Genomic DNA, 24,333 nt, shown 5'->3' with positions numbered 1-24,333 from the left:
CCAAATCTCAATGTTCTGTCCAGGGCTCTTTTCTCTCTTATGTCATCCTAACAGAAATCAAGAAATGTATTGAGGCTAGAAACACTAATTTCCAGGAAAACTGGATAGGACCAAAGGCGATCATAGATTTTGAGGTGGAAGGGACCTTTAGAGAGATCATTGAGCACAATGACCTAAGGTTTACAGTAGAGAAAAGTAATGGTGAGAGAGATTTTCCCAGTGCCAAAAAACTAATAATTCTCTGAGTCAGAATTCCAACTCAGGTTTATCTGAAAACAAGTTTGGGTTTCTCTCTACTATAAAAAATGAAAATAAAAAACAAAACAACATTACTAAACTTTTAAATATTGATGTCATTGACCTAAACTCTATGAGTCATACATTTTTATCTAATCTACCTAAAGGGTTGAATAACATATTTAAATACATTGATATCTATTATATTTGATTCATTTTTGAAGTACATTTTAGGAAACCACTTTTCAAGAATCTATAAAACATATTTAATATGGATGTGTTAGGCACATGGGTTTTGGTATCAGATCTTTCACCTCTTGGCCTGAGTTATACAAGGAAAGTTCAATTTTTTCAAGCAAGTACCTCTCAGTACCAACTCACTATCATATTCACTGCTATACGAGTCTCATTATTACTTTTGCTTCATATGCTTTTACTGTTTAATTCTGTTGCCAAGGTCAAAATAGACAATTCTTGACTTTGGTCCCAACAGGAAGTCTCATAGTAATTTACCACATTTGTTGAGTCCATTTGTGTGTATGGCTTATGTTTGCATGTGTCTCTTCATCAAAAAAAAAAAAAAGGACACATCCCTATAAGATGCAAACAATAGAATTCTAACATAACATTTAAAGCCATGCACTGCTAGACAAGCTTTACCCTATGGTAAAATATATTTCTTTATACTAGTCCAAAAAAGAGCAATTTCGATAAACCTACAAACATGTTCCCTTAGAGAGTGTGAGGAAATTGTTATTGGCATCTGTTGTTATCAAAATTAGCAGCTTGAGTGTTAAATAAGTCTATTACTTTTGCTTCTATGGAACTGCTACAGGCTGGAGGCTTGTATGCCCATAAAATAAAAGCTAGGTCTTCATCTCTCCTATGATTTCTATTAAATGTCTATAAATCCAAACGGCCTTCTCAGGGGAAGAAGATTACACATTTTATTAAGGAGAGTACAATGAAGGCTGATGATGAGCTTCAAAAGAATGCAGTTTTGTGTAAGAATAGAAAGCACTGCTATTTTGTGCAGGAAATCAATCTACAGTAACCACAGGTACCATGGAAAAGAAACTGCCACTCCAAATTCCTGGTGATGTTTAATTAACTAAAGGTGACCATAAGGTTTGCTGTCATTATTGTGTTCTGAAAACTTGTACTCATTTTGCTGTTGGGTTTTTTTAAGATAAAGAGGCTACAGTGCAACGAGCTTGTCTAGCTGAAATACATTTCCCTTTCTGGGCTACCTCACCCTGCCCCCAACTTGCACATAGATGAGTGGTTTCAGTCCCCAGAGAGCAGCTGCTACCTCGGGTTCTAGGAGTAATCTTGTGGAACTCTTTTAATATTATAGCTCCTAAGTCCCACCAGTATGTTTCCTATTAAAAATCAGCAGTAGAGCCAATTATCTCTAAGTAAATAGCAAAAGTATTTACTAAAGTGGCATAGCAAGTACTGTAACTATAAAATATTCCCTCTATAAACCAGAGGCACAAGTATGCACAGTTTTCATGAGAAGGTGGGCTCAAACTTAGTGTGCCATGATAGTATGGTGCACATATAGGAAACATGAAAAAGGTTATTCAAAACTAGTGGTACACAAGGGCCTATATAATCTTTCTCTCTAGCCCTCACATAGCTCCCCTTAGGTGTTGCATCTCTGCTGAGTAGGTTGTTGCTCCCCTTTATTGTCTCTCTTCTCTACTACCAGAGGTCCTACTTCATGTAACTGCTTCCTAAGTTGGGTAACAGTCTATCTGTATCTCTTTGGAGTATGTCTCTTGCTCCCTGATGGATATACTCTCCTAATTGCACAGTAGCTCACCTTCAAAGCTATATGGTTGATGTTGGAGGAAGAGAGAAAAGAGAGGAATTCCCCCTTATCTCCCTACTGCTTTACAGGTAACCCTTGACTTGTAAGCTCCCTCAGTTAAGATAAAAAAAAAAATTGCCCACACATAACTTAGTTATTTAAAGTCCCTACAGTCATGGCTAGTTTATATGTTTAGCCAATCTTATTCTTCCTTTTTAAATTCAGTCAGAATTCCTTATAATCAATGCATAACACATTGTTAGCACAATAAAATCTTATCATATTTGACTATATTCTCTGATGATCTCAACTGAGTTTAAACCAAGTAGATGACATTCCACCTCTCTTACACAAATATGAAAAAATGTATATCCAAATATACTCAGGACTGAAAGAATATGAACTAATATAACATTTCATATAAGTATAATGGGAGATTAATCAATGAGGGCCTAGTCCTTAGGGCATATGTGAAATTCCCTCTCTGGTATCAATTCGCTGAATAAAAGTTTAGTGATCCATCTTCAAACCAGGAGTGACCAACTAACTAGCACTTGGGAATGACAAGGTTTTTTTTTTATCATTTTTTAATTTTAAAATATATTTAATATTTCATTTTTTTCCCAAATTACCTGTAAATAGTTTTTAACATTCATTTTTTTTTAAATTTTGAGTCCTAATTTCACTTTTTTTTCCTCCCTCTCTTCCCTCCCCCCTCATGGAGAAAGTGAGCTATTTGACATAGGTTATACATATGCAGTCCATATTAGGCATGTTGTGAAAGAGAGCACAGACACCCCTGCGCCCCCCCAAAAAACAAGAAAAATGAAGTTAAAAATAGTATGTTTTAATCTGTATTCAGACTCCATCATTTCTTTCTCTTGAGATGGATAGCATTTTTCACCTAAGTCCTTTGGAATTGCCTTGGATCATTGTATTGCTGAGAATAACCAAGTCATTCATAGTTGATCATTATACAGTATTGTTTTTACTGTGTACAATATTCTCCTGGTTCTGTTCATTTCACTTTATCTCAGTTCATGCAAGTTATTCCAGGTTTTTCTGAGAACATCCTGCCTTTATATATGATTGTCTCATTGTAAGAGTATTCTATTACAATCATATATCACTACTTGTTCAGTCATTCCATATTAGATGGGCATTCCCTCTATTGCCAATTCTTTGGCATCACTAAAAGAGCTACTATAAATATTTGAATACATATAGGTCTTCCCCCCTTCCCTTTTTAAAATTGCCTTGGGACATATACCTAGTAGTGGTATTGCTGGATCAAAGGGTAGGTACAGTTTCATAGCTCTTTAGGAATAGTTCTAAATTGCTCTCTAGAATGGTTGAATCAGTTCACAGCTCCACCAACAATGCATCAATGTTCTAATTTTCTCACATCCCTTCCAACATTTGTCAATTTCCTGTTCTGTCATATTAGCCAATCTGATAGGTATAGGGTAGTAGCTCAGAGTTGTTTTAATTCGCATTTCTTTAATCAATTAGTGATTCAGAATATTCCTTCGTATGACTTTAGATAGCATTGATTTCTTCATCCGAAAATTTCCTGCTTATATCTTTTGACCATTTATCAACTGAGAAATGGATCTAGTTTTTTTTAAAATTTGACTCAATTTTATTTTATATATTTGAGAAATGAAGCCTCTCTATCATATATACTTGCTATAAAATTTTTTCATAGCTTTGATTACTAACTGCATTTTTCTCTATCCTATCCCCCCCATTTATCCTACTCTCTTTTCTTTCATCCTGTCTATACACAAAAGTGTTTTACTTCTGATTACCATATGCTCCAATATCTTCCCTCCCTTCTATCAGCCACCCCCCCCCCTTCTCTATCTCCTTTCCCTCTTCCTTCCTAATTTTCTGTAGGGTAAGATAGATTTCTATACCTAATTGAGTGTGTATGTTATTCCCTCTTTGAACCAAATGTAATGGAAGTAAGGTTCAAACATTTCCCCAGCCATCTTACCACCTCTCTGATATTCCCATCCACTGTAAGAGCTCTTTTGATTTTCTTTAATGTGAAATAATATACCCTATTCAAACTCTGTTTCCCCTCCTCTCAGTGCATTCTTCTTTCTCATTCCTTAACTTTATTTTTTTAGATATCATCCTATCATATTTAACTCACATCCATGCCCTCTATCTACATATACTCCTTCTAATACCCTAATAATAATAAAGTTCTTAGGAGTTATGTGTCATTTTTGTATGTAGGAAACTAACCTTATTAGTTTGACTTTATTAGATCTGACAAAGGAGTTTAATTGGCTTCAGAGTTTAGTGCCATCATCAAGGCTCTTGACTCTAAGGATAATTAGAAAACTTGCCATTATCACCCAGCCCCTTAGCATCTTATGATTATGAGAAGAGTCATCAAGTCTCCATGTGTTGGATTGGGAATATCATAAGTTCCAAAGACAGGGCTACCATTGGGGAAATTAAAATAAATTCTTCTTCCCTACATTATTTTTTCTGTTAATCATATTCCTATTTTCTTTGTCACAAAGCCTAAAAATCCTCAGAAACACCTTCTTCAATCTTATTGTAGTTGAAATTATTTTTATAACACCTACAAGTATCAATGTGTATTGATTGATATATTCATCTCCCCTTCTCCTCCTAAAGAAAAATCATTTAATATCACAGAATAAAATAAGAAAAAAAAAAACAGGAGCCACAGAATATGTGCAGAGCTACTCTGCCTGCTTCTGGACAGGAATAAAGGCCCCAGGTACTCTGGTTATAAAGAAACAATTCCTTTGTCAGATGCTGAGCAGGAAGCATTGACTAAGCTTGACTTAGTTAAGCTTTACAAAGTTGTGACCTCTCAGTCTCTATTATTCCTAAAAGCAGCTTCTTACTGGACTATTTGAGTTTACCTCATGAGGGTGGAGGATAGGTTAGTACTTCCCTCAAAACCCTTGCTGGCAGCAGAGCCAAGATGGCCACATGAAAACAGCATCTTATCAGAGCTGTCCCACAAGCTCTGTCAGATACATGTAAAAAGTGAATCTGAGCCGATTTGAGAGAGTTAGAAACCATGAGCAGTCTGAGTGGGGCAAATTTCCAAGCCAAGAGAGTCTGAAAGGCCAACAGGACAAATCTGTAGGCTGGGGGAGCACTTGGCATGTAGACCTGCTCCAGACAGCACCAAAGCTGAAGAAGCTGCTGAAACCAACCAGCGAGACAGACTGGGAGAAAACTGGGAGCCCAAAATTGGTGGAGATCCCCAGGCCTCCTGATGGGAGTCTGTGGTAGGGACAAGAGGCAGCAACACAGCACCACCGGCCCTGAGACATCAACTCCTGAGGCTTGCAGCCCAAAGGTATGAAATGTGTCTTCTTGAACTTCTGGGAGATATAGTGGCCAAGTAAACAGCTCTAATCCCTGCCCCCTGACCCAGAGAATTCCTCAGGAAAAAAGCGCTGGAATAGAGGAGACAGAAGTGGGGCTTCAGTGGTCAAGAAGTGGGAGTTCCTGAGTCCCAGAGGGGCAGAGCCAGCAGGGGTCGACACCAGGAGCCCGGACATACCCTTGCACTCCCAGGGGAAGTGGCAGACAGCAGAACAAACAACAAATAGCTGAGACCATTGCTGAAGAGCAACAGTGCTGGAGAGCAGGGGAAAAGGAGACTTCAGGAAGCCAGACCCCTCCCCCACACCACAGGAAACTGAAGGTTCTAATACGCAAAGCAAGTAACTAGACTCACAGTCCCCAGAAGAAGAAACCTGGGACAGAGAGCCCTGAGCCCCAAAAGCAGAAATTTATTGTAAAGCCAGGGAAAAGCTAACCAACATGAAGAAGAACACAAAAAAACCAAGGACCATCAATTCTTTTTATTGAGACAGGCATGATCAAAATAACAATTTGGAAGAGGATAGCCACGACACTGTACCCACATCTGATACCTCAAAAGGGAATGTGAACTGGTCTCAAGCCCAAAAAGCATTACTGCAAGAGCTAAAGGAGGATTTTAAAAACCAGATTAGGGAGGTAAAAGAAAAATGGAAAAAATGGAAAAAAAAATCCACTGATGAAATCAAGTCCTTAAAGAATAAGATTGGTGAAATGGCTACAGAGATTCAGAATCTAAATAGAAAAAATGACACCCTAAGAGGTAAAATCAACCAATTGGAAAAGGAGACTCAAAAGCAAAATAAAGACAGCAACTCATTAAAAATTAGAATTGACCAAGTGGAAGCTAATGACTCCATGAGGCATCAAGAAGTAGTTAAACAAAATGTAAAGAATGAAAAAATAGGAAAAAAAGTGAAATATCTGATTGGAAAAACAACTAACCTGGAAAATAGATCAAGGAGGGACAATTTAAGAATTATTGGTCTACCAGAAATCTACGATGAAAAAAAGAGCCTTGACAGTATCTTCGAAGAAATTATCAAAAATAACTGCCCAGAGGTCCTAGAACCAGATGATAAAATAGTCATTGAAAGAATCCACCAGTCATCCCCTGAAAGAGATCCCCAAATGAAAACACCATAAAATATTATAGCCAAATTTCAGAATTACAAGGTCAAGGAGAAAATGCTGCAAGCAGCCAAAAAGAAACAATTCAAATATCATGGAACTAGAGTCAAGATCATGCAGGATCTCTCAGCTTCTACATTAAATGACAGGAGAAATTGGAATATGATATTCCAAATGGCAAAGGAGCTCGGACTACAACCAAGGATCAACTACCCAGCAAAATTAAACATAATTTTTCAGGCAAGGAGATGGACATTCAATGAAATAAGGGAATCCCAGACCTTCCTGATGAAAAGGCCAGAACTCAATGGAAAATTTGATCTTCAAATACAAAACTCAAGAGAGACATAAAAAGGTAAACAGTGGGATTAATCCCCACAAACCTTATTAATCAATAAGGGCAAATTATCAACATCTTCATATAGGATTATATCATCTTATATAGATATATATGCCAATCTTGAGAATAGTGCATCATGACAATTGAAAGGAATACACATAGACTGTGGATTTCTGAATAAAGTAACTTATATAAGGATAAAAAACATAATTAGGAGATGTAAGGGGAGGGTTATGGGAGAAGGGGTAAGGAGGTAGTAGAAAAGGGTAAATTATATCAAATGAGGAGACACAAAAACACATTATATTAGAGGGAAAGAAGGGAGGGAGAAGAGTAGTATTTGAGCTTTACTGTCATTGGATTTGGTTAAAGAAGGGAATAATATACCCTGATAAGTATAGAAATCCAACTTGTCTTACAGGCAGTAGGAGGGGATAGGGGAAAAAGGGAGGGGGGTGGTCTGAAGGGAAGGAAGAAGTAGCAAGTGGAAAACAGTAAAGATAAAGGAGGGGAATCAAGAGGGAGGGTAAACTGAGGAAGGCGTCAGTCAAAAGCAAAACTCTGTTGAGGAGTGGAAGGGGAAAGGGAGAATAAAAGCATAAATGGGGGAAATAGGATGGAGAAAAAGACAGAGATAGAAATCATAGGTGTGGATGTGAATGGGATGAACTCTCCCATAAAACAGAAGCACATAGCAGAATGGATTAAAAACCATAATCCTACAATATGCTGTTTACAAGAAACACATTTGAAACAGGGGGATACACACAGGGTAAAGGTAAAAGGCTGCAGTAAAATATATTGTACTTCAGCTAAAGTAAAAAAAAAAAAAGCAGGTGTAGCAATCCTAATCTCAGACAAAGCAAAAGTAAAGATAGATTTAATTAAAAGAGATAAGGAAGGACACTACATCCTGCTAAAAGGCACCATAAACAATGAAGCAATGTCATTGTTTAACATATATTCACCAAGTGGTATGGCATACAGATTCTTAGAGGAGAGGTTAAGGGAGTTACAGGAAGAAATAGACAGCAAAACCATAATAATGGGAGCCCTCAACCTCTGCCTCTCCGAACTTGATAAATCTAACCTCAAAATAAATAAGAAAGAAGTTAAGGAGGTGAACAGAATTTTAGAAAAGGCAGATATGATAGACCTATGGAAAAAACTGAATGGGGATAAAAAGGAATATATTTTCTTCTCAGTGGTACATTGCACATACTCAAAAATTGACCATGTACTAGGGCATGAAAACCTCACAATCCAGTGCAGAAAGGCAGAAATAGCCAAAGCATACTTTTCAGATCATGATGCAATAAAATTTATTTGTAATAAAGAACTACATAAAAATAAGCTAAAAATTAATTGGAAACTAAATCATCTAATTCTAAAGAACGAGTGGGCCAAAAAACAAATCAGAGAAACAATTAATAACTTCATTCAAGAGAATGACAATAATAAGACAACGTACCAAAACTTAAGGGATGCAGCAAAAGCAGTTCTTAAGGGAAGTTTTATATCTCCAAATGCTTACATGAATAAAATAGAGAAAAAGGAGATCAATGAATTGGGCATGCAAATGACAAATTTAGAAAAATAACAAATTGAAAATCCCCAATTAAATACCAAAGTAGAGATACTGAAAATCGAAGGAGAGATTAATAAAATTGAAACCAAGAAAACTATTGAATTAATAAATAAAACAAAGAGCTGGTTTTATGATAAAAAAACAATAAAATTAATAAACCTTTGGTCAATTTGATTAAAAATGAAAAAAATCAAATTACCAGTATCAAAAATGAAAAGGGTGAATTCACCTCTAATGAAGAGGAAGTCAGAACAATAATTAGGAATTATTTTGCCCAATTGTATGCCCATAAATTTGACAACCTTAGAGATATGGATGAATATCTACAAAAACATAAACTGCCCAGACTAACAGAGAAGGAAGTGAAATTTCTAAATAACCCCATCTCAGAAAAAGACATTGAACAAGCCATCAATGAACTCCCTAGGAAAAAATCTCCAGGGCCAGATGGTTTTACATGTGAATTTTATCAAACATTTAAAGAACAATTAATTCCTATATTTTATAGACTATTTGGGAAAATAGGGGAAGATGAGTCCTACCAAATTCTTTTTATGACACAAATATGGTATTAATACCCAATCCAAGAAGAGTCAAAACAGAGAAACAAAATTAGAGACCGATTTCCCTAATGAATAGTGATGCAAAAATTTTAAATAAAATATTATCAAAAACATTGCAGCAACTTATGATGAGAATTATACACTATGAAGAGGTAGGATTTATTCTAGGAATGCAAGGCTAGTTCAATATTAAGAAAACTATCAATATAATTGATCATATCAACAAAAACTAGCAGAAACAATATGATCATCTCAATAGATGCAGAAAAAGGCTTTGACAAAATACAACACTCACTCCTATTAAAAACACTGGAAAACATAGCAATAAATGGAGCCTTCCTTAAAGTTATAAATCATGTCTCCCTAAAACCATCAACTAGCATTATTTGTAATGGGGATAAGTTAGATGCATTCCCAATAAGATCAGGGGTTAAATAAGGATGTCCATGTTAGCTGTAGCAATAAAAGAAAAAAAAATTGAAGGAATTAGAATAGGCAAAGAAGAAGCTAAATTATCACTTTTTGCAGATGATAAGAGGATTTCCTTAAAGAATCCTAGAGAATCAAGTAAAAAACTACTTGAAATAAATAATAAACAACTTTAGCAAAGTTGCAGGATATAAAATAAACCCACATAAATCCTCGGCATCCCTATACATTACTAACAAAGCCCAACAGCAAGAGATAGAAAGAGAAATTCCATTCAAAGTTACTGTAGACACTATAAAATATTTGGAAGTTTATCTGCAAGACAAACCCAGCACCTATATGGACATAATTATGAAACACTTTTCACCCGAATAAAGTCAGACCTAAATAAATGGAAAAATATCAGTCGCTCATGGTTAGGCCAAGCTAACACAAAAAAATGATAATTTTACCTAAATCAATCTATCTATTCAGTCCCCTACCAATCAAACTACCAAAAAATTATTTTACATAGCTGGATAAAATAATAACAAAATTTTTCTGGAAGAACAAGACATCCAGAATATGCAGGGTATTAATGAAAAGAAATACTAGGGAAGGTGGCCTATCCATACCAGATATTAAACTGTGCTACAGAGCAGCAGTCATCAAAACTACCTGGTACTGGCTAAGAAACAGAGTCGTGGATCAGTGGAATAGGATAGGTACACAAGAGGGAGGAGTCAACAACTATAGCAATCTACTCTTTGATAAGCCCAAAGAGGCCAGCTTCTGGGCTAAGAATTGACTACTTCACAAAAAACTGCAGGGAAAATTGGAAAATGGTAGGGCAGAAACTGGGCATAGACCAATATCGTACACTATATACCAAAATAAAGTCAAAATGGGTTCATGATTTAGGAATAAAGGCTGATACTATAAGCAATTTGGGAGTGCAAGGAATAGTTTACCTGTCAGATTTATGGGAAAGGGAAGAATTCATGACCCAACAAGAGATAGAGAGCATTACAAAATGCAAAATGGATAATTTTCATTATGTTAAATTGAAATGTTTTTGTATAAAAAAAAGCCAATGCAACAAAGATTAGGAGGGAAGTAGAAAATTGGGAGAAAATCTTGACAACCAGTATATCTGATAAAGGCCTCATCTCTAAAATATACGGGGAACTGAGCAAAATTTATAGGAATACCAGTCATTTCCCCAATTGAGAAATGGTCAAAGGATATGAACAGGCAGTTTTCAGAGAAAGAAATTAAAGATATCTATAGGCATACGAAAAAATGCTCAAAATCACTACTGATTAGAGAAATGCAAATCAAAACAGTTCTTAGGTACAACATCTCTCCTGTCAGATTGGCTAAAACGACAAAACAGGAAAATGATAAATGCTGGAGGGGATGTGGGAAAATTGGAACATTGTTACATTGCTGGTGGAGTCGTGAACTTATCCAGTCATTCTGGAGAGCAATTTGGAACTATGCTCAAAAGGCTATAAAAATGTTCATACCCTTTGACCCAGCAATACCACTTCTAGGGTTGTATCCCAAAGAAATCACACAAGTGGGAAAAGGACCCATGTGTACAAAAATATTCCTAGTGGCTCTTTTTGTAGTCGCAAAGAATTGGAAATCAAGGGGAGGCCCATCAATTGGGGAATAGCTGAACGAGTTGTGGTATATGAAGGTAATGGAATACTATTGTGCTATAAGAAATGGGGATGATACGTACTTCATAACAACCTGTAAGAACCTACATGATATAATACTCAGTGAGGGGAACAGAGCCAGGAGAACATTATACACAACCACAGATATATGGATTCTGTGACGGCTAACCCTGATAGACTTTGCTCTTCTCTGCAACACAAGGTGCAAAGACAACTCCAAAGGACTCATGATGGAGGATGCTATCTACATCCAAAGAAAGAACTATGGAGTCTGAATGCAGAATGAAGCACACTTTATGCTTGCTTTTTTCCCCCTTTTTTTCTCTTTTCATTTTTGGGGTTTTTTTTTGGTTCTGTTTCCTCTTTCTCATGATTCATTCCATTGGTTATAATTCTTCTTCACAACTTGACTAGTGTGTTATACATAGAAGATACATCTGATTCCATGCTGTCTGGGGGAGGGAGGTGCAGAGGGGAGAAAGAAAACCTGGAACTCAAAATTATGTAGAACCTAGTGTTGTAAACTAAAAATAAAAACTCTCAAAAAACCCCTCGTTTGCAGCATGAAAACCTCTTACAGATGGTAGTTATGGTAGGAGGACTCAACCAGTTTAGTTTGAGCCTGACTCTATGGCTGATTGATTATTCTGCCCTGCATTTCCTTTCCTGATTACAAGTGATTTAATAATCTCATATTGAGCTTGTTATGCACTAAAACCCTCTGATATTTTTGAAGGACCCAGCTGTATAGACATGCTTCTCCCTTCTTCAACTTGTGAAACTGATTTTTTTGACTGGGAATGGTGGTGCATATTTGTAATTGCTGCTCCTGGGGAGACTGAGGCTGATGGATTACTTAAGATTTGGAGTTCTGAGCTACTGTGGGTTAAGCTGATTAGATGTCCACACTAAGTCCAGAATCAATATACTAAACCCCAGGGAAAAGAAAGTTAATGAGGGCACTGGACTGCCTAAGGAGAATTGAACTGGCCCAGGTCAGAAACAGGGTTCCTGCGTTGTAGTGAGGTTAGGCTCATGAGTGCCTACTGAACTTCTGTTCGAGACAGGGACACAGTCTTAAGCAGGAAAAAAAGGAGGGGGAGGTTGATATCCAGATGTGACACTTTACTTCTATCTCTATCCGATCTCATCCTTTTATATTCACCTAATGCTTTAATCTCTCAAGGGATCTTTTTTGTTCTGGTCTGTTATTCAATGAATTATTCCCCCAGCTTTGTGTCATCTGCAAATTACATTAGCATGACATCTATAGTTTCATTGAACTTGGAGTGGGATCAGCAAGGTCCTACCTTTCCCCTAGAGCAATGAGGCCCTATCCTTTCCCACATATGCTGAGGAGGCAACTACTTCCCCCATATGGTGAGTAGGCAACTTCATCTATAGTAACCCACCCTATCACCAGTGACCTTGTGGTCAAGGGACTTTCCCAAGGCTGCACAAGCACAATGAGCCTTCTCACTGCCTGATAGTAACTTCTGTTATGTCAAAGTCATCATAAACATTTTATGAATGTGATAATGAAGGGACTCCAGAGAGTGAAAGTATGGCTGTTACATGATGGCCACCCAGAAGACCCAGTAAGCACAGGTACAATAAGTCTTTTTGCTTGTATTGCACAAAGATTATATTGTCCCAGCAAATTTCCCCAAGTCACTCCCCCTTCAGCTCCAATATGAGCAATTCTCTATTCCCCTTCCACCTAACCAACCAGTCTCCTGACACTGCTTGGTTCCATTTGCTTTTCCAACAATAAAACTTCACCCACTGAGAAACTAATCTGGCTCTCAGGTAATTTTTACCCTTTGAACTTGCTCTTCCACTGCAAACTCACTGATAAATCTATGAAACATCACAGGGACAAACATAGATCCCTGGGCTAATCCATTGAATACCTTCTCATATGTTAATCCTAAATGATTCACAACTCTGTTTTGAGTCCAGCCAGTCAATTAGTTTTGAATACATATGTTTATCTTTCATCTCCAGTGCTTCTTAAACTGTGGTCTGGAACTACAGTTTAAGATATGAGGTTGAGACCCACAGCTGAAGAAACACTGAAGGAGTCTCAAGTAGAAAAAGTTTAAGAAGCCCTGAATTTCTAAGCCATATCTTTTCACTTTATCCTCAATAATAGTAGGAGATGCTTTATGAAAAGTTGTGCATAAATCCAGATAAAAGACATTTCCAACATTAATGGTTTAGTGATCTTTTCTAAAAAAAAGAAAAGAAGTTAAGTCTGGAATGACTGGTTTTTGATGAAGCTATGCTGGCTCTTTGCAAAGATCATTTACCTGTCTAAATGTACACTAGCTATCTCTTTAGTACACTAGCTATCTCTTTATCTCTTTAGAATTTTCTAAATCATTGACCTATAAGTCAATAGGATCTATAGCCACTATTCTTCAGTTTTTGAAAATTGAAGAAAAGAGTTTCCTTGTCCAATAGGCAATTGACTCTTCCATTTTCCACATCATTTTGTCAGTGACATTGACTTCACAACAACTCTCAATTCTTTCTTTACTTCTGGAGTTAGATTACTTGGACAGGTGATTTTAATTAACTACAACTAGGTGCTCTCTTACCAACGCTTTAATTATCTTAGGGATCAGCTTCCTATCAGTCATTTTTTGTTCTAAAATTTGCAAAGTAAAGGCCATTCTCTTTTGCAGTCAGAGAAACAAAATAAAAATTAAGCAGTCTCATCTTCTCTCTGCTCTCAATTATCTTGGGAAGAAGAAGAAGAAGAAGAAGAAGAAGAAGAAGAAGAAGAAGAAGAAGAAGAAGAAGAAGAAGAAGAAGAAGAAGAAGAAGAAGAAGAAGAGAAGAAGAAGAAGAAGGAGAAGAAGAAGAAGAAGAAGAGAAGAAGAAGAAGAAGAAGAAGAAGAAGAAGAAGAAGAAGAAGAAGAAGAAGGAGGAGGAGGAGGAGGAGGAGGAGGAGGAGGAGGAGGGGAGGAGGGGGAGGAAGGAGGAGGGGGAGGAGGAGGGAGAGAAGGAAGGAAGGAAGGAAGGAAGGAAGGAAGGAAGGAAGGAAGGAAGGAAGGAAGGAAGGAGAAAACACTTTTTTATTGTTAGTTTTAGCTTTCTTTGTTAATCTCATCTCATTCTGAGTTTTAGGACTCCTGGAATTATTTACCAGAAAGGTGCTGTACTCTTATATTCATTCTATGTTATCTTGACTTGTGTCTATGTATTGGTAATTAAGGTGGGACTTTAATTTTTTTACTGTTTTCCCTTTTGGGGGTCCTTAATTCCCATCATAGATACTGGAGCACTATTCAGCAGAATCATCTCTTTTCTGGGATGAGGCCCATCCTTCTAGTAGTGAACTCAACTCTTCCCTTCTGCTGCCTCACAACCACTCATGAGATACATATTCTTAGTAACAGACTAGAGAAATCATTATGATATCATTGTTCATGTATGGACTAGATAGAACAGTACAACGTTTTCCTCTGCATCATTTTATCATTTGAGGATATTTCATTTTAACTCCATAGGTCAACATTTTTTTCTTAAAACATAGGTCTGACTATGTCATTCCTCTACTCAATGGTTGGTTGCTGTTTTGTGCTTGAAGTGGACCAAATTGACATCATTATGTCAGGGTCAAGGTGCAGTGTGTCTGACTGTGACTGATCAGACCAAACATAAGTTCAGAAGGTTCTGCCACAGATCAGGCACAAATAGTCCATATATACATTTGGAGTAGAGATATCTCTAAATTTGCTCATCTCATGTTTCTTTGGGTCTACTTCAATTCTGCTTCATTCGTAGAGCCTTCTTTGATGTGGGTATGCCACACTGGGCAGTCCTGTGCCAGTGTCTGCCATGTCTCATAATCAATTCCAAAGTTCTTCAGATCTTGTGAGTGTCCTTGTGCCATTTCTTCTGACTTCCAGGTGAGCTCTTGCCTTGTGTGAGTTCTCCATAAAAGCCTTTTAGGCAAACATGTTTGTCATTTGAATAACATGGCTAGCCGATTACAGCTGCACTCTCTACAGTAGAGTCTGAATGTTCAGCAATCCAGCTTGAGGAAAGAACTCAATGACCAGTACTTTATTTTGCCAGGCAACCTTCAGAATCTTCTATGACAATTCAAATGGAAGCAATTCAGTTCCCTGGTATGGTGCTGGTATATTGTCCAGGTTTCACAGGCATACAATAATGAAGTCACCACAATGGTTCTGTAGACTTTCAGTTTGGTAGGCAGCCTAATACTTCTTCTCTACCATACTTTTCTTTGGAGCATTCCAAACATTGAACAAGCTTTGGCAACAGATGCTTCAACCTCATCATCTAAATGTATATCTCTAGAAAGTATACTGTCGAGGTAAATGGATTTATCCATAGCATTAAAAATTTCTCCATTTACTGTAACCAATGGCTCCACATATGGATAGTATGGTGCTGGCTTGTGAAAAATCTCTGTTTTTTTTGGTGTTAATTATCAGGTCAAAATTTTCACAAGAGGCAGAGAAGTGATCTATAGACTGTTGCATCTCATCCTCATAGACCGCATTGAGTGCACAATCATCTGTGAACAAAAAGTCACATACCAACACTCCTTGCATTTTAGTCTTGGCTTTTAGGTTTTTCCAGTTAAAGAATTTACCATCAGTGTGGTATGCGATGTTCTTCCTCACTGAAAGTATCCTACAACATTGCTGAAAACATCATGCAAAAAGCATGGGAGCAAGCACAGGGCCCTGCTTTACTCCATTGGTGACTGGGAAAGCACAAGAGTATTGTCCATTTTCTCCCCATGCAAACATGCTATCATGAAACTGGCATGCAATACTCATGAACTTCTCTGGGCAACCAAATTTTACCTGATTTTCCATATGCCCTCATGACTGAGATTATCAAAGGCTTTGCTCAGATTAATGAACATTGTATACAGACCTCTGTTTTGCTCATGGCATTTCTTCTGGAGTTGTTGGGCAGCAAGCACCATACTAAATGTTTCTCAATCCTTTTTGAAGTCATGCTAGTTCTAGGGTAGATGACCATGTTCCAGGTGAAGGATCAGCCTATTAAGTAGGATTCTGGCATGAATCTTGCTGGCAATGACTAAGAGAGAGACCCCATTGTGATTGTCACAGGACAATCTAGTTCCCTTTCCTTTATAGAGATGAAAACAAAGGCATCCTGAAACTCCTGAGGGGTAACCTCCTCTTGCCATACAAAACAGAAGATTCTAGTCAGCTTTTATATGAGCAGTGGACCCCTGCCATGTAAATTTCAGCTGGAATAGAATCAGCACCAGGCAATTTGCCACATGAGAGGAGCCTAATGGCATTCAAAACCTCTTCTTTAGTTCGAAGTTTGGCAAGAGAGGAATTGACTTCAGCTGAGCTATGTAGTCAGTGGATTCAGCAATGATTGATGATGGTCTGTTGAGAACTCTGTGGAAGTGTTCAGCCCATCTCTCCAAGATAATTTCCTTATCATTAATCAACGTGACTCCATTAGCACTGAGTAGTTGAGATGCACCAGAGGTGTTTGTCCGGTAAATATCCTTCAGGACATCATAAAAGTGCTTTGGATTGTTACTCTCAGTGTAAAAAATTGGATTTCATCTGCTGTCTTACTCAGGTAGGAATCCTGCATCTCTCTAAGTTTCACTTATACTTTACTGCCTTCTTAGAGATGGAGAAATCCTCCTGCTGGTAAACCCTGTGGAGTTCTTGTTTTTAATTTAGAAGCTTCAGAATTTCCACCCAATATGTTTGTCAAATCAATCTTGATGATTGTGAGTGTGCTCTGGCAGAGATGAGTAAACGTGGTTCTATACATCAAATCTCTGAAAACTGCTTACTCCTCTTCTGCTCCACTGTTGCCAACCATGTATTGGTTCAGCTTTACCTCTAAGATAGCAATAAACTGTTCATGCATGGAGAAGCATCCCAATCTGTTGACATTAACTCTTCTGGTACTTGTCTTACCTTGGGGCCACCACTTTTTCACATTTATTCATTTTAAAAAAATTGATAGAATAAAACAAGCATTTCTGTAATATAGTATAATACAAAAGATGATTGCACGTGAAAGTGCAGATCTGTTATGTACCACTTGCAATTCCTTTTAAGTAAATAAGTTGAATACAAATTTTTGCTTTGAGAGGTTATTATCAGTCCACCGCTCTGTACCATGCCTCCCCTTCATCAATCTCACATCCTCTTTGTCTCTTCTCCTCACAATGACATCATCTGTTAAATGCCAATGTTTGCTGAGATGGTGCATTCATGAAGTTTTATTGAATTTAGGCAAATGGAAGACTGTTAGTGATGAGGTCATGAGACTCAGAAGTCTTCAGTAGTAAATGACTGTTGCTATTGATTTTTCCAACTCTATTCCTCCCACTCTGAGCCATGTCTGTTAGTCTGTGCCTACACTAGCATTAAAGTCATGCAGAATCATAAGCTTGTCCTCTTTTGGCACATTGATAATGAAGGTCTATAGGTTTTATAAAATTTTTCTTTGACTTCATCAGGATTTAACATGGCGGGAACATATACACTAATGATTGTGGCATGGTGCTTCCCTGCAAGTGGGAATTATATTCATGAGCTTGCCATTCACTCCTATTAGAAGGCATACGAACTTGTTGACTAGATTACTTTTGTTTGAGAAACCTGTGTCAGCTTCACAATGCTCCCTGTCACCATGACCGGTCCAGAAAGATGAGTATCTAGCTTCGACTTCAATTTAGCCTTCTTTGGCCAGCCTTTCTTCACTCAGGGCCACTATTTGGATGACATATTCTAAGAATGATTGGTCAAGTTTAAGGTCTACTGAATTTCATGTTGTCCATAAGCATGTGACATTCCATCTACTAATGATGAGTAGAATCATTTTCACAAGTTTTTGTACATTTTCTTGTCTTTTTATAAAATGTATGTACTTATTTACCTATCTACCTATTTGTTTGTTTTTATTTTGACTACAGGTTAGGATCCCTGCTTGCTGTGGCAAACAGGCCAGGGTTGGGTGAAGCAGACAATTATTAAGGCATTTTTTTTCTAGCCACTACCTCATGGCTAGGAGGTGAGCAGTATGGTACTTACAAGAAACTGCTCAAATACTCAGAAGGCTGCCAAATCCCTCTGTTGCTCCAGTCTAATGAGACTACAACCCTATGACCCAGGCCACCTGTGTGAAGGCTTGTGACTACAGATCCCAGTGTGTGTAAATCTGCTGCATGATCACTTGCTTGTCATAACAGGATTTTGAGGTAGTTAAATCTGGTAAAATGATATAGATGATGTCTTTTGATTACCACATAAATTGAATTTAAGTGAGGTGGAGTTGTGCAAAGTCATTGGCCTCCATGAAATCCAGTGGCAAGACAAAAGTCAAGACAACTGTCAATGACTCAAGATGTAGTGCATGACCTTGGTGTCTTTGATATTTGACCAAGCTCTAAGTGCCCCGCAGTGCGTGCCTCAGCTGGTGCCCCACAGTGTCTGCCTTAGCCACCTTCATGACCATTAGAACAAATTGTTCTTATTTATTCATTCTGCTGGGGGAAGTTTTCACATGCTTGGTACAGACACCCCCCTTACTCACCAACAGGTTTGAGTTCCTTTGTTTACTCTCAACCTGGTTTAGCCCTTCTACTGAAATGGTTTCTGGGATTAAGGTTACTACACATGCTATAGCTTCTTGGAGCCACAGGCAAGAGCTGGGTAGCCAGTGGACATCAGTGAAAGTAGCCCTGAAAAGGGCTTGGCAGCCCTCTCACCAGAAGTACTAGTTTTCCTTGAACATTTGTACACCACGCCCTCTCCTCATTAAACTCATGTGGATCCCTACTGTCTTCAGAATCAAATGCAAAATCCTCTCTTTGACAATTAAAATCCTTTGTAACCAAGACCTCTCCTATGATTCCAGTCTTTTCATACCTTATTCCCTACCCCACTTACTCACAATCCATTTATGGTTGCACTAACAAGTCATTCCATCTCTCAGCTCCAGGCATTTTCTTTGCCTGCCTTGATACCTGAAATACTCTCCCTCCTCATTTTAGTCTATTGACTTCCACGGTATCCTTTAAATTCCCAAGTAGAATCCCATCTTCTGCATGGGGCTTTTTCCAGTCCCTTTTAATTCTAGTTCTTTCCTTCTCCTTTTTACTTTCTATTTATTCTGCACATAGATTATTAACATGTATTTGTTTGCTATTGTTTTCCTCATTAAATTATAAATTTTTTGATAATGGGAACTGCCTTTTCACTCTTTTTGTATCCTGGGATTTAGTACTACTGTCATATAGTAGGCACTCAGAAATGTTTATTGGTTGATTATAATCAACACAAAAGATAATTACTAAGTATAAACTCAAATAAGAGGTACATATTAAGATAAACAGAAAGGAGGTGCCACACAAGGTCAAGCAAACCACTACCACCATCTCTACCCCCCTTGGGCTTTGAGATAGAATGGGACCCTGAGACCCAAAATTGAGAATAGTAGTGACCCTCCCCACGTTGCTTCAAGCATGAGTTTGGTAGCCATCACTGAGGGAAGCAATCATTCTGGAGACTGTGTCCACTTTCCTTGTTAGCAACAATAGCAATTACTTACCAAATGTCACTATCACATTGGTAAGTCCAAGGGTTCTGAGAGTATCAGTAAGTCCACCCCATAACAGTAAATTTGCTTCTAGACCAACCACTCTAGCTATTACCATGGCAGATAACCCATGTGGCAATTTTGATCTCCAGCAATGGAGCGCCTGTTTTCTCAGTAGCAAAAAATATCAAAGATCCATATAATAAAGTCCTTGCCACCAAAGTCCTTGGCACTATCAAATGGTTTCACATCGGTGATGGACATGATAATCAGTAGAAATCACATTAAGTATGTTCATTAACATCTGTTTTCCCACTCTACCTTAAGAACATTTTTCTTCCTTTTTTAAAAAAATCTTATCTGAATTCTATTTTTGCTATCTTCCACAAAAGAATTTGAGCTCCTTTTGAGCAATGGAACTGTTATTCTTCTTTTCTATCTGTGTCCCCAGCCCTTAGCACAGAGCTTTGTACATAGGAAGGGCTTAATAGATGGCTTTTAATTCATCCATTTATCTCGCATAGATGCAGGTATTTATGAACATACATTTTATATGTATACGCATTATGTATATATAGATGTCTAGTTAATATATTGGGATTGCTTTCCATACTATTTTGTCCGGCATTTGGGGGATATTTGCTAACTCCTAGCAAAATAATTCTATTACTTTATTCTTTAAGATGGCAGCAGCAAGGCATTCAGAACACTGAGTAAAACAAATTGTAAGTAAATTCACATCAGTAATGAAAGTCTTATACATTTTGAGATATATTCTATAAAGGCTTTTAATGTAGATGAGTTCATCCTTCAATATCCCCCTTAATTTTTAAAGACTACTATCAAGGCAGTGACATAACTACCTTAGGCTGAATGATTTTTAAGAATAATCAGCAGTTTTATCCAAATAATTGCATAATTTTAATATTACATAATATGTCTGTGCATATGTATATGTATACATATATGCATGTATATGCATGTATGTACATACACATATGTCTGTGTGTGAGCAAATGCACACATATATGTCAATCTTTTGGTAGCACTCTAAAAATTGAGGAGAATAGAGAATAAGTATAGATAAACTCAGCTATAGTAAATGATTTTGTAGACATTTAACGTATATAAATATATACATACACACATCACATGTATGTGTATAAATATGCATTATCTGTGTATACTATGTACTCATGGTTGAGTTCTTTTGTGCCCAGCAAATAATCATACTGTTTCTTTCTTTTGTTGCTTTCATGTTGAGTAAAGATTTGCTCTTCCTGGAGATGTGGTCATAGAAACTTGGTGGTCTAGAAGTATCTGACCGAAAGCAGAGAAGTATTACCCACAGCTCTGCAGGTTCCTCTACATGTCTGAATTGAAATGACATCTATAAATTAACTGTGGCCATAAGAGACTAACTGGATCAGGATGCAGTATGCTCTGGAACAGTATTGGACCAATTGATAGTAAAGGAAAGTAATGGTGTGCAGAATTACTTATCTGATGGCTATGAGCTGAGGACAGTGTAGTTGAAGGAGAAAAACACCTCTTTATTTCATTCCTTAGCTGCCAAACAAAATAATTTGAATTTTGGAAATTTCATTCTTTTAATAGGGAACTGAGGCAAATGTATAAAAATATGAGCCTTTCACCAATTGAAAAATGGTCAAAGGATAAGGATAGTTAATTTTCAGAAGATTATCAAGAATCCCTTGGAAAGGGGCGGAGCCAAGATGGCGGCTGGTAAGCACGGACTAGAGTGAGCTCCGTACCCAAGTCCCTCCAAAAACCTATAAAAATGGCTCTGAACCAATTCTAGAACGGCAGAACCCACAGAACAGCAGAGGGAAGCAGGGCTCCAGCCCAGGACAGCCCGGATGGTCTCTGGGTGAGCTCTATTCCACACGGAGCTGGGAGCTGGGAGCTGGGAGCTGGGAACGGAGTGGAGCAGAGCCCAGCCTGAGCGGCGTGGACGATCCAGACCGGAAGCCGGGCGGAGGGGGCCCTAGCGCCCTGAATATGTGAGCTGCGGCAGTTACCAGACCCCTCGACCCACAAACACCAAAGACTGCGGAGAAGGTTAGTGGGAAAAGCTGCGGGAGTGGAAGGAGTTCACGGTTCGGCTTCCAGCCCCCGGGGCAGCGGAGGTGGGGCAGCTACAGCTGTTGTTACTTCCGGCTCCAGGCCCACCTGGTGGGAGGAATTAAGTGGCGGATCGCAGCAGGGGTGCACAGCCTGCCGAAGATCTGAGCCCAGCCTGGACTGGGGGTCATTGGGGAAGGAGGAGTGCGGCTCTGACAGAGCTGGCACCTCCCCCCCAAACGTAGAACATAGAACTCTGTAATCTACAAGCAGTCATACCCCACTGAAAAACTCAAGGGTCAAGTTAGTTAGTTGGGAATATGGCCAGGACGCGAAAACGCGCCCAGATTCAGTCTCAGACTTTGGATTTTTTCTTTGGTGACAAAGAAGACCAAAACATACAGCCTAAAGAAGACAACAAAGTCATAGAGCCTACAACCAAAGCCTCCAAGAAAAACATGAACTGGCCCCAGACCATAGAGGAACTCAAAAAGGATTTGGAAAAGCAAGTTAGAGAAGTAGAGGAAAAATTGGGAAGAGAAATAAGAAGGATGCGAGAAAACCATGAAAAACAAGTCAATGACTTGCTAAAGGAGACCCAAAAAAATACTGAAAAATACACTGAAGAAAACAGCACCTTAAAAAATAGACTAACTCAAATGGCAAAAGAGCTCCAAAAAGCCAATGAGGAGAAGAATTCCTTGAAAGGCAGAATTAGCCAAATGGAAAAGGAGGTCCAAAAGACCACTGAAGAAAATACTACTTTAAAAATTAGATTGGAGCAAGTGGAAGCTAGTGAATTTATGAGAAATCAGGATATTATAAAACAGAACCAGAGGAATGAAAAAATGGAAGACAATGTGAAATATCTCCTTGGAAAAACCACTGACCTGGAAAATAGATCCAGGAGAGATAATTTAAAAATTATTGGACTACCTGAAAGCCATGATCAAAAAAAGAGCCTAGATACCATCTTACAGGAAATTATCAAGGAGAACTGCCCTGATATTCTAGAGCCACAGGGCAAAATAGAAATTGAAAGAATCCATCGATCGCCTCTGCAAATAGATCCCAAAAAGAAATCTCCTAGGAATATTGTTGCCAAATTCCAGAGCTCCCAGATCAAGGAGAAAATACTGCAAGCAGCCAGAAAGAAACAATTTGAGTATTGTGGAAACCCAATCAGAATAACCCAAGATCTGGCAGCTTCTACATTAAGAGATCGAAGGGCTTGGAATGCGATATTCCGGAGGTCAATGGAGCTAGGATTAAAACCTAGAATCACCTACCCAGCAAAACTGAGTATCATGTTCCAAGGCAAAATATGGATTTTCAATAAAATAGAGGACTTTCAAGCTTTCTCAGTGAAAAGACCAGAACTGAATAGAAAATTTGACTTTCAAACACAAGAATCAAGAGAAGCATGAAAAGGTAATCAAGAAACGGAAATTGCAAGGGACTTACTAAAGTTTAACTGTTTTGTTTACATTCCTACATGGAAAGATGATGAGTATGATTCATGAGACCTCAGTATTAGGGTAGTTGAAGGGAATATGCATATATATATATATATATATGTTTAAGTATATATATAAGTGAATGTGTATGTATGTATGTATCTATGTGTATATGTATGTATGTGTATGTATGTGTATATATATATATGTAAAAGAGAGAGAGCAGACACAGGGTGAGTTGAGGATGAAGGGAAGATATCTAAAAGAAATAAAATGAAATTAAGGGATGAGAGAGTAACATACTGAGAGAGGGAGATAGGGAGAGATAGAATGGGGTGCATTATCTCGCATAAAGGTGGCAAGAGGAAGCAGTTCTAGGGGAGGAGGGGAGAGGGCAGGTGAGGGGGGAATGAGTGAACCTTGCTCTCATCAGATTTGGCCTGAGGGGGAATACCATACATACTCAGTTGGGTATCTTACCCCACAGGAAAGAAGAGGGAGGAAGATAAAAAAAAAAAATAAAAGGTGGGGGGATGATGGAGTGGAGGACAGATGGGGGTGGAGGTAATCAAAACAAACACTTTGGAAAGGGGACAGGGTCAAGGGAGAAAATTCAATAAAGCGGGATGGGTTGGGAAGGAGCAAAATGTAGTTAGCCTTTCACAACATGAGTATTGTGGAAGGGTTATACATAATAATACATGTGTGGCCTAGGTTGAATTGCTCAACTTCTTAGGGAGGGTGGGTGGGAAGGGAAGAGGGAAGGGAATTTGGAACTCAAAGTTTTAAAATCAGATGTTCAAAAACAAAAAAACTTTTTGTATGCAACTAAAAAATAAGATACACAGGCAATGGGGCATAGAAATTTATCTTGCCCTACAAGAAAGGAAGGGAAAAGGGGATGAGAGGGGAGGGGGGTGATAGAGGGGAGGGCTGACTGGGGAACAGGGCAACCAGAATATACGCCATCTTGGAGTGGGGGGGGGGAGGGCAGAAATGGGGAGAAAATTTGTAATTCAAACTGTTGTGAAAATCAAT

The sequence above is a fragment of the Trichosurus vulpecula genome, chromosome 1 (assembly GCF_011100635.1).
Source record: "Trichosurus vulpecula isolate mTriVul1 chromosome 1, mTriVul1.pri, whole genome shotgun sequence".
Taxonomy (NCBI): domain Eukaryota; kingdom Metazoa; phylum Chordata; class Mammalia; order Diprotodontia; family Phalangeridae; genus Trichosurus; species Trichosurus vulpecula.
The sequence above is the reverse complement of the archived record's forward strand: the minus strand, read 5'-3'. Positions refer to the sequence as shown.